The sequence below is a fragment of the Motacilla alba genome, chromosome 4, assembly GCF_015832195.1.
Source record: "Motacilla alba alba isolate MOTALB_02 chromosome 4, Motacilla_alba_V1.0_pri, whole genome shotgun sequence".
Lineage (NCBI taxonomy): Eukaryota > Metazoa > Chordata > Aves > Passeriformes > Motacillidae > Motacilla > Motacilla alba.
The window spans coordinates 32,545,056-32,558,598 of record NC_052019.1 but is presented as its reverse complement, the minus strand read 5'-3'; the positions used below and the strand labels follow the sequence as shown (position 1 = coordinate 32,558,598).

The following is a 13,543-nucleotide window of genomic DNA, read 5'->3' as shown; positions in this document are numbered from 1 at the left end:
TGCCTTAAAAACGCTGAAGGCATTTCTGTGGGAGGTTGGATTGACTCATTTATTTGTGGTGACTGAAATTTTTAGTGCATTGCTACCAGCTAATATTTACTTCCCGTTCTTCATTCTGCTTTAATTAAAATCATACTGTTTATTCCTGTAGAAGCTTTTTTGTTATTTGAGATAACTTCTATTTCCAGGGCTCATCCTGCTGAGTGTCCTTCATGATGTGTCTTTAAAACATGCTTGGGCAGCACAAATTGAAAAGTGCTTTCGAAAAAGAAAGAAACTTCAATTACTTCAACAGTAGAAAATTACAGCTGTAGGAAAAGAATAATAAAAAATCTTTATTTCTTAGTGTAACACTATAACATTTGAATAGAAATAATCACTAAGGGATTTTTAATAAAATGGAGGGCTAAAACAAAGGCAAAAAAAACCTATTTTCATCCTGGTCTGTTTAAAATGTGTTATTAGTCCATCTGTAGCAACTCTTAGCTAATAGTTTAAGCTAATTAAATATCCCACATAGCATTATTTCTTGTTGAAAAATACTCATATTCATATTTGATACATTTGTGAGTTGAAAATTAGGTATTAACTAATTATCACAATGCTGCTTTTTCTTCCAATGTATTCTCTCTCTTTCTATATTTATTCTATTACATGATAGGCAATGCTACTGTAAAGGTTGGCTTTAGATTGTGGTGAGAGTATATTTCTCCCATACACAAGAGTGGGAATATGTGAAGTAAATAGACAGTATTTTATGCAACTAAGTAGAGCGTGTACTATAGGTAGCCACTACTCATAGACAGAATTTGTGTCTGATGTGTAACAATCCAAACAAAAACCAGAACATTCTCGTGGCTCTTGAAATTAGATGAAGATAAAAGTAATACCGTCCATTAGCACACAGGCAAGCCCTTTCTCATAAAAGCAAGAAGTAAATGTAGTAGAGACGTGTAGAGATTAGCTAGAAATCTGAAGGCCTAGACTTAATTTAGTTGTTCCCTGTTACAGAACCTCATTAGGTAAAAGTGATTTTCTGTTGTCAAGCACCAAAAGACTGTTTCCACCAGCAACTTGAGCAGGCTATCTGATAGGGAAGAAAATGAGGAAAAGAGAGCAGGGAATAACACAAGATTTTGAAGATTTTTAGTTTAAATTGTTTTTACTTACCCTTTTGTGGGTACTTGTACCAGCCCTTAAGGCTTAAAACCTTGTTGCTTCAAGATGACGTGGCAAAATGAATTTTAGTTGGCTGTATGCTGCTGGAGTGAAGGCAGATCTTCAAACTTGTCCTTTCCCAGGGATTTCAAGTACTGGGTAAAGCTGGTGCACTTAGCAGTAGCTAAGCTTTTGATGTATAGCAATGCCTCATAATAGAGCTCATTGGTTGTATATGTGTGATTCGTCAGCCTCTTTTTTTGAATGGTTTGTCTGCAAGTACACAGAAGACCCTTCCTCCTTGAGTTTTGGATACAGTCTCAGAGAACTCTTGTCTGGGATGCAGACAGTGTTGAAACTGCTGTCTTTGTGCCCCTAATTACAGGTCACTCATGTGTTTTAAGATGCTTTCTGTTTTGCTCTAATCTTTTAAAAAGTAAACACAGAATACTCAGTGATGAAGCATGTCCCCGAAACATCACTAGAAGAAGAGACAGTGTGTGAACTGAGTGACATTACAAAGTGGCATAATTGTGTTCTCTGCTTTGCTTCCTGTTCAGCTCCTAACAATACCTAATATTTGGGCTGCTTTCTTTTGGCAGCTGAGCACTGAGCTGACATTTTGATGGCACTATTTATTGTAACCTCAAGGTCTCACTCCTGAGTGATAATGTTCAGCTCAGAGCCCATCACTGTACATGTGAAGTTAAGGTTATATTTTCCCATGTGCATCACTCTACACTTACCCGCACTGAATTTAATTTACCATTCCATTGTCTAGTCACTCAATTTCATAAGGTCCTGTGATTCTTCACCACTTGCCCTCATCCTTACTGCCATGAATAAATTGGTATCATCTGCAGACTTGGTTGCTTCAGTGCTCAGCTACCTTTCCAGGTCAATTACAAGTATGGGAAGGGGAGCAGATCCCAGTGCAGATCCCTGTGGTATTCCACTGGTAGGCTTCCTTCACTATGCAGGTTTGACCATTTACCCCTAATTTCTCGTTAAGTCTCTTTGCCAGTCATGTTGCTGTGCAGAGACCTCTGTTTTGCCATGGGTGCTTAGTTCCTTTAAAAGCCTTTAGTAAAGTACTTGTTAAAAGCTTTTTTTTAAATTGATTGACTGGATCACTGGTTTCACATGTTTGTTTGAGCTATTCAAAGAATTGGGTTAATTTTGTAAGGCTTCACTTAATGAAAACTGAAATTTGATTCTTCTTAGACCCCACTTAGGGCCCACTTAGTCTTTTTGCTATTATAGTTTCTATTAACTTCACTAGCGTATAGATGTCAGGTTTGCAGGTTGCCGTTCCCCTGGAGCTTCTCTGGAACCTGTATTAGGATTTGGCAGCACACTGGCCACATTGGAGACCTCGACTAGCAAGGCACTGTGGAGAGGGATGTTCATTAGTAATTCACTTATTCCCCCTTTTCAGTTTGCACTCTCAGGTGAATGCTGTCTAGTGCCAGCTATTTCTTACTTCACGCACAGGAAAATTTGGGGTTTTTTTTCCCGTGCTTCCCATACTTTTCCCATACTTTCCCTTATTTTTTCCCATACTTCTGTAACACCCACCCTAACAGAGTTCCTTGTTCCCACTAACAGAATAATAATAATTTTAATCATAAATTAAAACCAGATCAGTTGTTAAAAGCTGGATTTAAAAAATGCAAGTCTTCTGCTCTTATTTGCAACTGACATACTATTACATTTTGCTTTGTGTGATTTTGTATATTTTCATTTCCCTTACTTGTGTTTGAGAGAATGATGCAAACAGTTGAAGGAAGGGCAGGATTTCATTTACAGAGAAAAAAAAAATTAAATCCTGGACATTTATATAATTGTTATTTCAGTTATATAAATCTGAGATGTTATTTCAAACTATAAAGTTATTTCATACTTTCCTCTAGAAAGGAAGTATTTTTAATTTGGCAGTTTCTTTTTATTGAAAACACATATGTCCTCTATCAGTAATTATCAATCTTAAATTACATTAGACAAAAATTTTAGCTCGTGGGTAATATGTGTGTGACAGCACCATGTGTTGTTTCTGAGTGAAGCTTTTGTCATATTTCATTTTGAGGGAATATTCATTTGGCATTCCTCATTACACTGCTCCCATTCAAAGCTGAATAAAAAACATGACTGGAGGATACTTTTGGGGTCACAGTCTAACATTTCTTTGGACAAAGCTGTTTCAGTGTTTGTATTATATATTCAGATTTTAGGGATTTGGAAATGGATTTTCATCACACTAGGCTTAAATTTTGAATCTTATCAAGTTCCTGAGCTCAATGCCCTCAAGTGGAGTTCTCACTTGGCAAGGCAGAAGAATATTGCAGGTGAAATCCTTGACAGCAGGTCCTTTTGCTTCTTGAAAGCAAAGAGCAGTAAAGCTTCTCAGGTTTCTGCGGAAGCGTAGCCATGATTTCACTGCAGAGCTCTGCTGAGGACAGCTCTGTCCCACTCAGTCCACGGAGGCAGAGCAAGAGATTGTTCTTGTGTTTTTATCTTACAGAAATAGCCTTTGTGGTCCTTTATAGAGTCCCGTGTGATGGAAAAACTGGCAGCTCTGATGCTCCAACTTCACTCTCCTCTGTGTTTCACATCCTGTCAGTCCTCAGTGGGAGAAATGACTGATTCCCTTTTTCTTCTGCCATGGGCGTTCAGGGGCATGAGATCTGATTCATCACAGACACACTGCTCAAGCTGATACTGCCATTGTGCTTGCATTGCAGGAATGAGAAAAGAGGAACTGGGATTACAGCATTTTTCCAGTTATGCGTAAAGACTTTGCCAGTTATAGGAAGAAACAGTTTTTGTATTGGCATGTTTTCAGTGTGTCAAGGTGGAAGTAGGTGAGGTGAAGCGAGAGAAAAACGGGGCAAAAATCGCTAGTTAATGAAGTAAAATTAATTACAAGTAGTACATGGAACTAACATGATGTACATTTAATACAAGCAGTTTGGCAGGCAAAGGTTAAATGAAAATTTACTTGTAGAACTGAAAACTATTTATGTGGGACTCACATAGAACTGCTTGATGGTGATTTTGTTACTGTTATTTCACTTTTGCAAATTACTGTGGACATACCAGAAAACTGAAGTACTGTCATAATTCTTCACTAGCACAGGGAAATAACATGTAAAAGAACTGCCAAGTTCTTTTTTGGTTCTAGTCCAACCCTACTTTTTTAATGATAAGTACATGCACTTTACAGAATTACAGGTTTCAGGAAGACTTCCCCACATCTCTCCCCACTGTATTCATAATGTCTAGGGAAATTGAATAGTAAAAATGTTTTTGCCTTCTGAAAGATCTCTTTGGCAAAGTATTTTGGCAGTATCAGAAACAGGGCAAGGAACAAGTTGGGTATCAGCACTCCAGTTTGCTTGGACATTGGCAAGACCCTGCTGTCAGATTTTGTATGAGGAAAAAAAATCCTTCACAAGCCTGAATGACAAAAAGCTTTGAGGGCTTTCATCTTAGGTTGTGCTTTTAGGTAGCATCACCTGCCAGGATTACAGAGACATATTACAGCCATGTTAAATCTAGTTCATTACAGGGATCTTGAGCATTGGTCTCCTAAGGACTAACATCTATATAAAAATAATTTGAAAAAGTATAGGAGAGAAACTGTTTAACAAGAGGATTTTTAAAGTTTGCTTCAAACAAAATAGATATAGAAGAAGACACAAAGTGCTTTTTAAAGAAAAAAAACCCAAAAAACCTAGGAAAGTAAAAGTATGGATGATCAGAGGCATTATGTAGAAGATGGTCTGCTCTTTGGGAGATTTCTGAGGATATACCAGGGACGGGCATGAGCTGTTGATTTGTGCATACCAGCAACTCATGACAGCTGATTTAGTACTAACATTGCCTTCTTTGTACACAGCATATCCAACATAACACTGTGTAATTCAGACATACTTTTTCACACCTGCGTGGAGTTTCTCTAAGACAACATGTTGATCTTTAGATCTGATATCAGGCTTGATATTTTCTGGCCACAAATTGGCCATTTGAACTTCCTTTCTAAGTATATAATCCCAGTGACTATAGCAAAAATAATGAAGCGTTGTGGATGGAAGTGCTCTTGGAGTTTACTCTTGGTAGCGAGTAAGAGACCTCAAAATAAACAACAAAGCTTGGTCTTTTTTCAGATCTCCTATGGAGAGAGCAGCTACAGAATGCACAGATAAACTGGGAGTAACCATAAAATTATTTCAGTAGGTGACTTAAAATCCAGATAATTCATTTGGGGAATTTTTTCTGAGTGTTCTCTCAGGGAGTTTAGGGAGGCACAGCTCGTAGCCTATGTGACAGGAAGATTTGCAGCCTCGTGGTTAATTCAGTCAGTTGTTTGCTGCCCTTCAAGGCCTGGCTGAAGTCTTTTGATGGTTGGCCTCCTTTCCTCAAGATCCCACTTGTTCAACACACAGCAGCAAGCCAGCCTAGCTCACATTCAGCACGCTTTCTGCTCCAGAAAGGCTTTTGGTGAGGAGGGCAACCAAGGCCAAGTAGTGTGAAATATTCTTCAGTCATAGTCTATTCCCAGCTGTCCCCTTTCCTGGCAGCAAGGGAGCAGGCAGGGACTGCGTTGGGCACCAACCCAGAGGTAATGCACACACGGAATAGCCATTGTGTGTGTGTTTAGTAAATCCAGCTTTTCTGGATCCACCCTGTTTGGCTGGATCTTTACAGCCTGCAGACAGTGCTGCTCCTGCTGTGCTGTGGAGCTGAACCCCACTGTGGTAGCTGACATGGCTTGATGCGTGTGTTGCCAAATGTACCATCATTTCACTAGTGACACTGAGAATAATTTCTGAACTTCGCTGGTCTAAGCACTGTCTACTTAAAATGTAGACTGGAGGAACAACTTGCAGATTCCTCCTTTTTGCCTGTTTATTTTAGGTCTTAATAGACTTAAGTATTTCAGGACTCTGTAGTAAAATAAATGCCTGAGGGAGTCTGAAATGTTCACACATAACTAGGGCTGGCAGGAGAACAAGAATTCAGTGTCATGAAAAATTTAGCAGGCTTGGCATTCATCTTGATGAGGAACTAAACACAGTTCTTCAGAGATTTTAATGAAAAAAAAATGGGGATAACAAGTTGCTCTGCTATTAGCTGCAGGCTCATTAGCTGGGGAACTCACCTGGAAGGTAGGAGACCCAGACTTAATCCTCTGGCCTGGATCAAGCAAAACATTAAAGTGTCTTTTCTCTGGTTAGCTGCCGTCTCTGCTGGTTTGTCACCCTTATGTGGCCCCAAAGCTGGGGATACCATCTGAGATGCCTCTTCAGCAGCAGGTGGGAACAAAGGTAGTTCTGGGTGTCTTCTGGTGTTGAAGAGTCTGCAGTTTGTATTGGTGAGTGGCTGTGGGACAGTCCATAAGAACTGCGTGACTGTCTCCGCTCAGCCCATTGTTTTTTAAACTTGTCTTGAGTTTGCTTTCATGAAAAGTTAGCAATGACATTACCAGTATTACCTGTGTCCTTATGTTATCCCATATACATGTCCCAAAGTGCTGTAAATAATTTCTCTGTTTCTATGTTTATTTTAGTATGCCAGTGCTTTACATTAAATGGCATAATTCATTAACTAGTACTACAATCAACATGCCAAAATGTTCTTGTCTTGATAATTTTTTTAGTGGAATTTTAGTGGAATAAGTTAATGAATTTGTAACAGAAAAGGTGTCTAAAACTTTTTAATTGTGATGTGAAGGAAAATAAAGTGTTCGTTAAGTAAATAAAAGACTAAGGAAAGGTAAGAGGGAAGAAGGTAGAGATTTCCTTAGTTGTAAAAGGGAAGGCCAAGATATTGGGAAGCTTTGTCTCTAGGTGGCCACAGGTGCAGGTGGCACTGCCTTGGCTTCGCATAATGTTGAGCAGTTCTCAGAGGTTTGTTTCCTGCTGGATTTGCAGCATTCAGTTCGTAACCTTTGCAGGGGATTGGAGGCATGCAAGATAAAAATACAGTATTTTGCAGAGCAAACAGGAGAGAGAACATGCATTTCTGCCCTCAAACTGGGATCCTGGTAGGAGATTCTTGAAGTGAGAAGATAATTTGATGCACTCTGTCCAGTAACTTTACATTCAACTCACATGACAGCCCCTCCTTCAAAGGCTGTTTTTTTGTTTGGTTTTTATGGATAACATCAATGGAAGACTATTTTGAGCTGGGGATGGGAGGGGAAGAGCTGAACGCATTTAATCCAATAGATTCCATGAAAAGAGACTGTGACCATAAAAACATGAAAAAAGCAGTTGAGTATTATTGTTTATGATGAATTGTTTTCTGCTAATCAGGTATTTTCACAAATGTATTTTCCTTACAAATGGGTGTGTTGTTATTCCCATGGAGTAGCTGCAGTAACATATCCTACTGCATGTTAGGATTTTTTCTTTCAAATGGAATGATGTATGAGTCACTTATGCCTGAAACATAGTAAAACTTATTATACTATCGTTCATACCACATCTTCTGAAGTAAATAGATCCAAAAAGACACTTGCAGTGAAAGTTGGATTCCTGAGAGTTTGTATAGGCTGATAAATGTTATGGGCTGATGCATCATTTTTATTCAGAAGAAATTTGTGTGTGGTTCTTAATATTATTGCCTGCTCACCTCAGCATGCATAATCATAACATCAGTGAGGCAGAGGGCTTTGTATTAAACTGCATTGATTAACAGCCTCCTCTAGTCACAGGATCTGACTTTGAAGTATCCTGTGGTTTGTTTTCTGCTTGTGCATGTAGAGATTCTGACCAAGAATTGACTTTGCAGGCTGTAACTGCTTAGAAATATATAATGAATGGTCACTGCCTCAGAAAACATGTAAAGAATGAATATTTGGACCAGTACCATATATCAAAGATAAATAACAAATACAAACAAATCATTTAAAAAAAAAGAGGCATCTCAGATAACTGAGCAAGACTAACACTATTCCTTTATCTCTTCATGTAGAAATCATGACATTTCAAGTGTAGGAGGATAATTTCAGTTATATGTAGTAACAGCAACTGTACCAGAAAACTGCATGTGTGTTAGGTATTAATATGCCAAAGAACAAAATTAATGAAATGTGGGTAAACCTGATTTCAGTTCTGTGTTTCTTCTTTTCTCCATGCTTATAAATTGCATTTTATAAGGTCTGATCCTTTCAGAATAAGCATCTTTTAAGTGTTCCTGTGTAATCTCTGCCTTACCTGGTGCTGCATTATCAAGCATTGTATAAAATTAGTTATTTTGTGTTGATATGAATGCAGACCAAGTCAAGCCATTAGCTGGGTTTTTCAGGAGCTGCTCTCATAATTGGTTGCATTACATCTTTTCATAAAAGAGACATTGTGTGAATACAAATGTAATCATGTAATCTTGGCCAAGAACCTGTTAAAAAGTGTCTTTTTCAGAGGGGGAAAAAACCTAGTCAAGTAAGAAATTTGTTCATGTCTTTTCTTATCAGTAAGTACTTTGGTAGATGTTTTGGCGGTAGAGATTTGTGAAGGTTGGTGGGAAGGCATGGATAGTCTTGGAAAGCACGTGCCATAATGTATATGGGGAATTCTAGTTTTACAGGACAGGGCTTCCAGACCAGCTGTTCTAAATGTGTAATAACTGGTTTTTATCTGGCAGTTTTTACTGGTAATGAGGGGGGCATCTTGAAAGTAGAATATGTCAACATTAATAATTTTTTCAGGAACTCAGAGACTTGTACATTTTCTACTGGCAATCCTACTGTTTAGCTGAAGAGCAGTTGTTTCAGAGTTTGCAAAGCACTCAGACAGCAATTTCCTTTCATCCCTTTTCAAAGAGATGGATAACCTCTTCCTGCTGGCAGATATGGATGGCCCAGCTGGCGTGTCCCTTGTCCCTGGACCAAGGCCCAAGGATTCTGGAACCAGCTTGGTAAAGAGGGTTTGTTACCCTTGGCTCCACTCAGGCATAAACAAGTATTTTCTCTATTTTGGAATTTCCCCCCAATCTTTTGGTCCTTTTCTATTTTCTTTGAGATAAAACCTCGTCACAGTAACTGGTGTGGTTTACTTTACTTCAGTTTTTATTATTCTGAAGTGGTCGAGTTGGCAAAGAAATAAAGATTATTATATTATTCCTGGATTTCATAGCTAATATTTCATGAAACTTTATGAGAATGCCCTTTTGTTCGTTAGCTCATAACTTTATGAAAAGCACTCTTGGACTGAAATTTTCTGTGTTTAGTCTGAGGCCAAAGGTATTTTTTCAACTCCATTCAGCATTTTCTGACATACCTAAGCAAATGTGAGGGGTTTGTATATTTATTTAAGAATTGCTAAATCTGTATTCCTTTGAACTTGAATGGATAACTAACCCTATTTGAAATTTATGGTTTTAAATTGTACATATTGCTAGTGCACTTATCCAGTCTTGCCAAGTGTAAATGCAGATAAAATGTTAAAAAATTTAAAACTATCAAACAAAAGGTTTATATAGTAGTCAAAATATATTCTGTTTTAGATAGCAATATATTTTCTTACAATGGAAGAGTGAGTAAAAATATGCAACTTCGTAGTGCTTCACAAAGTTTTCTCATCAGCTAATACATTACTGCTTATATCTTCAGGCAAAAATAAGGGACTTTGTGGGGTTTTCATTTAATGCTGAGTTTCCAGAGAAACCTAAATACAGAGTCCAGCTTTCTTTCAGTTCTCAGTACCTTACAGATTTTATTGTTCTCAGTTTTCTAAATAATTCCTCAATGAGGCTTTGTCAAAAATCTGGCCCCAAAATGCCACCTCTGGCCCGTTTCAACCCTGCTGCCTTAGCAGCTTTGGTAGCGAGCTGACTTCAGTGATCATGCAGTGGATTTTCATTTAATCTTTCCAGCTTCTTGTCTGTGATTGTCTATTTGTTTCTAAAGTAGAAACATTTTCTCCACATGGGCAAAACTGATAAGTTCTCTTCCAGCAGAGAAATAAATTACATACTAGATGTAATGAGACATCAATGTCCAGTAAATGTCCTGTTGCTTGTGAGACTGGTACTGTGTGAGACAACAGTCAATAATTTTCTGGTAATTCTCTAATTCCTCCCCTCCCCAAAATTCCTTTGTTAAGGAGTTACATTTAATGTAGCAGAAAAAAGCCCTAACGAGAAATAGAACTTGAAAGTGCTGCAGGAAGAAAAGAGCTTTTGATAGTGAAGCAACAAGGAAGCAACAAAAATACCTATTTCAGTGGTGCTACCTTCAGGCCCTTCCAGAGTTCACCGCTGGTTAGGTAAGTGTGATGTTTCATTGGCAGGACTGCTTTGTCTTTTCTTATTGCTAAATGCGTGCTTTTGTAGGCACGGCGCGATTCTTTAGTGTTATGGGAAATTTTATTGGTTTTCCCAGTTTATTGGGAGAGAAGGCAGGGAGCAGCAGCATGATGTTTTAGTGCACATGGAAGGCTGTGGCAGAAGTGCTGCTCATTCTGGTGGCTGCTCAGCGTTGTGCTGGTCCCTGCAGAGCCGTGCTGGGAGGCACACAGAGCTCATGGGGGGGAGCATGTGCCACTGTCTGGGGCAGCCGGCAATCAGAAGTTGGTGAAGGTGGCAACAGTCATTGTATCCTTCCTTCTCCTCTTGTTTTGCAATGCTACAGCTGTAGTCTTTAGAAATAGCTACAATCCAAAAAATGCAGCTCACAGGGATATATGAATAACCACACTAAATGAACTAATTGGTTAGAGCATGGTGCTAGTTAGACCAAGGTCATAGGTTTGGTCCCCATTTACTTGAGATGGATTTGGTGATACTTGTGAGTTCCTTCCAAATCAGAATATTCTGTGATTCTTGTGAATAATAAAAAATAGCGTTATTTTTGTAAGTAAGGTTGATAGAATTCTTTTTCAGCAGTTTGTTGCTCTTTGTTCATATCTATCAAAATCTCTTTAAATTGCAATGTTTTCTTCTGAGAAAACGAGTCATATTCTGTGGTCTGCAAGCATAAGCAATTTGATGTCATTAAGAAGTTCTCTGGATATTTTTTTTGAAGATGTTGTTCCCTTTATGGCAGGCTGCAAGGCAGTAGCCACAGTGGTAGCAAAAGTAGGCAAAACTGGTATCCTTGTCTTTGCTTAGACTGCTTTTCTCATATAGGACCCAGTAGAATTAAGAAAACCAAATTTAGTTAATTAGTATTTGATTTCACTCCTCTTTAAACTGCTTCTTACAGGGGTGAGAGGAATGAGGTTGGGAAATTACCTGATTCTAAAAACTGAATGATTTGTGAATCATTCTCAGAAGGTTTATTTCCTCATTAAGAAGCCTCTCTCCCACTCCCTTGCAAAAAAACCTTCCCGTTGTCTGGTGTTCTTCAAGATGCATTTCCTGTCCTTTTCAAAAAAGACATTTTCTGCTCCCCCTAATTTATCCCAAAGCAACTGTGAAAATACAAAGTGCATCGACTACCACTGAGTTATGTTGTAAGAATGATAAACCAGGTGTGACATGGCTCAATCCATTTCACCTCTAATAATAAAAAGTCATGGATAGGAAGAACAAAGAAGCATTTCTTCAAAGGTTACTTGTATAGGTGATTACTCTTTATGAATTGTCATCTGAAAGAGTATCAGCATCCAGAAAAATTACAGTCTTTTACAAAGGTCAGGATTGAGAGTGGAAACTTCGTAAACACTTCAGCATCATTGCTGAGTGAATATAAGACAGACTCAGAGTGGCTATCCTTCCTACATTGATTATAGTATCTGCCAGCTGCTCCATTTTTGATGCTTGGTTCCATTTCTGGAAATGCAGGAAAAAGAAAAAACCCTGTTGGTTTTGGTTTTTTTTCCCCTGGTTTTAACTTGTGTCTGTGGCGTGTTTATAGTATGGGTTTTTGGAACATGAAAATCCTGGCAGGCTTTTGAGGAGGGCTGGTTTCTTTCTCACAGCACTGTGTAATGGTTAGTTTGGTTTGCGTGTGAATCGATGAGTAGCGAGTAGAGAGAACGACTGGCTGCACATTCCCCCTGCCTGAGAGATCTCTCCTGCCCTTTCCCTGCCCCCATGTAGTAGTCAGTGAAGCAGTAGGCCCAGGCAGCTGTGCACAGCCATGGAGGGCTCAGACTGAGGCAGAAGCGAGTGGCCATGCACAGGTGCCTTTTGCGTTGCTCAGGTGCAGAGCTGTGCGTGCGTGGCTGCACGTGGAGCAACCGTGCACCTCTGCCTCTTGGCTGTGCTTGAGCAGGCACCAACTGCTGTGGTAGCAAAGGGCCAGGTCTGTGGCCAAGTTACCCAGGAGCCAGAAGGGGACTCCAGGAGCTTCCTTGCGTGCACAGTCCAAGTGCTACAGGCCCTTGGAGACCTTCTGGCTCTGATGCTCCGGCTTCAGTGTGCTGGCTGCCAGGGCCCACAGGCTGGCTGCAAGTGGCGCTTGGCCGGGCCAAAACTGTGAGTGTGCCGCTTGTACAGCCGGGTCGGTGGCTGAGCTGCTGTCTCCTTGTCCTGGCTGTGCTGTGTGAGACTCCCATCACAAGGCACAGGAGTCTGAATCCCAGCAGATGCTCTAAATGGAGAAGTGACATTTTCATGTGAGAACTTCTACATCTCAAGTGAAGATAGGAGTTAATCAGAATATTTTGCAATCTGGCGTTGATTTCAGCTTGCTTCTGTCCAAAACTGCGCCCCCAACCCCCCAAAAAAGATGAATGTTTTTCTAAAAATCCAGAGACCTATCACTTAAAATTATTTTCTGAGTAGAATGAAGGTTTTCACTCTTCTGGGATTAGCTCTCTGTTCCCTTCCAGTATTTTTCATGTGCACTTTTAATTAATATTGGGGGAAATAAACTGGAAGATTCAGTTGAGCTGAGCAGAGTAGCTCCTAGAAAAATAAACCCTGGATGCTAGAGATGCTTGAGGTTTTGGTTCAGCTTATACACTTTGTGCCTAGGTGAGTGGGTCTTTGCTCTACACCTGGCTCTGAATTTATAAGGTGATTCCTTTTGAAAATAATAGTAGTAAAAAAATATTTTTCTGTAGTAAGAAGAAAGAGCTGTGCATTTTGGTTAGGATCCTCTGTCAGTTAAGACTCAGATTCTGCAATTTCTTTACAGACAAAACTGGCATTTAAAGCAAAAATGAGCACTGCCTGAACTCGGGACTGAAGACAGAGCTGTTGCGGTCATGCAGTCTGACCCCTGTAAGAACAGGGCACTCCTTTTCATTTAACAATCTGCTGAGCAGCAGCTGTTAACTTTTTGAAACAACCGAAATGCTTCAAAACATAGTGTTTGCTTCAGAAATGTGTTTCAATTCTAAGGCATAACCATTTTTCTTGAGAAATCGTTCTCTTTTTTAAAATATAATTGCCAGTTTTATATCACAGAATCTGTTTATTATACTATACTTCC

The 13,543-nt window shown here is 39.3% G+C and overlaps 1 protein-coding gene across 47 annotated transcripts in view; it reads left to right on the top strand.

The window, feature by feature from the left end:
* Positions 1–13,543, top strand: part of TENM3 (teneurin transmembrane protein 3) — a 1,291,416-nt gene that overhangs the window by 1,100,423 nt on the left and 177,450 nt on the right. The window lies entirely within an intron of this gene.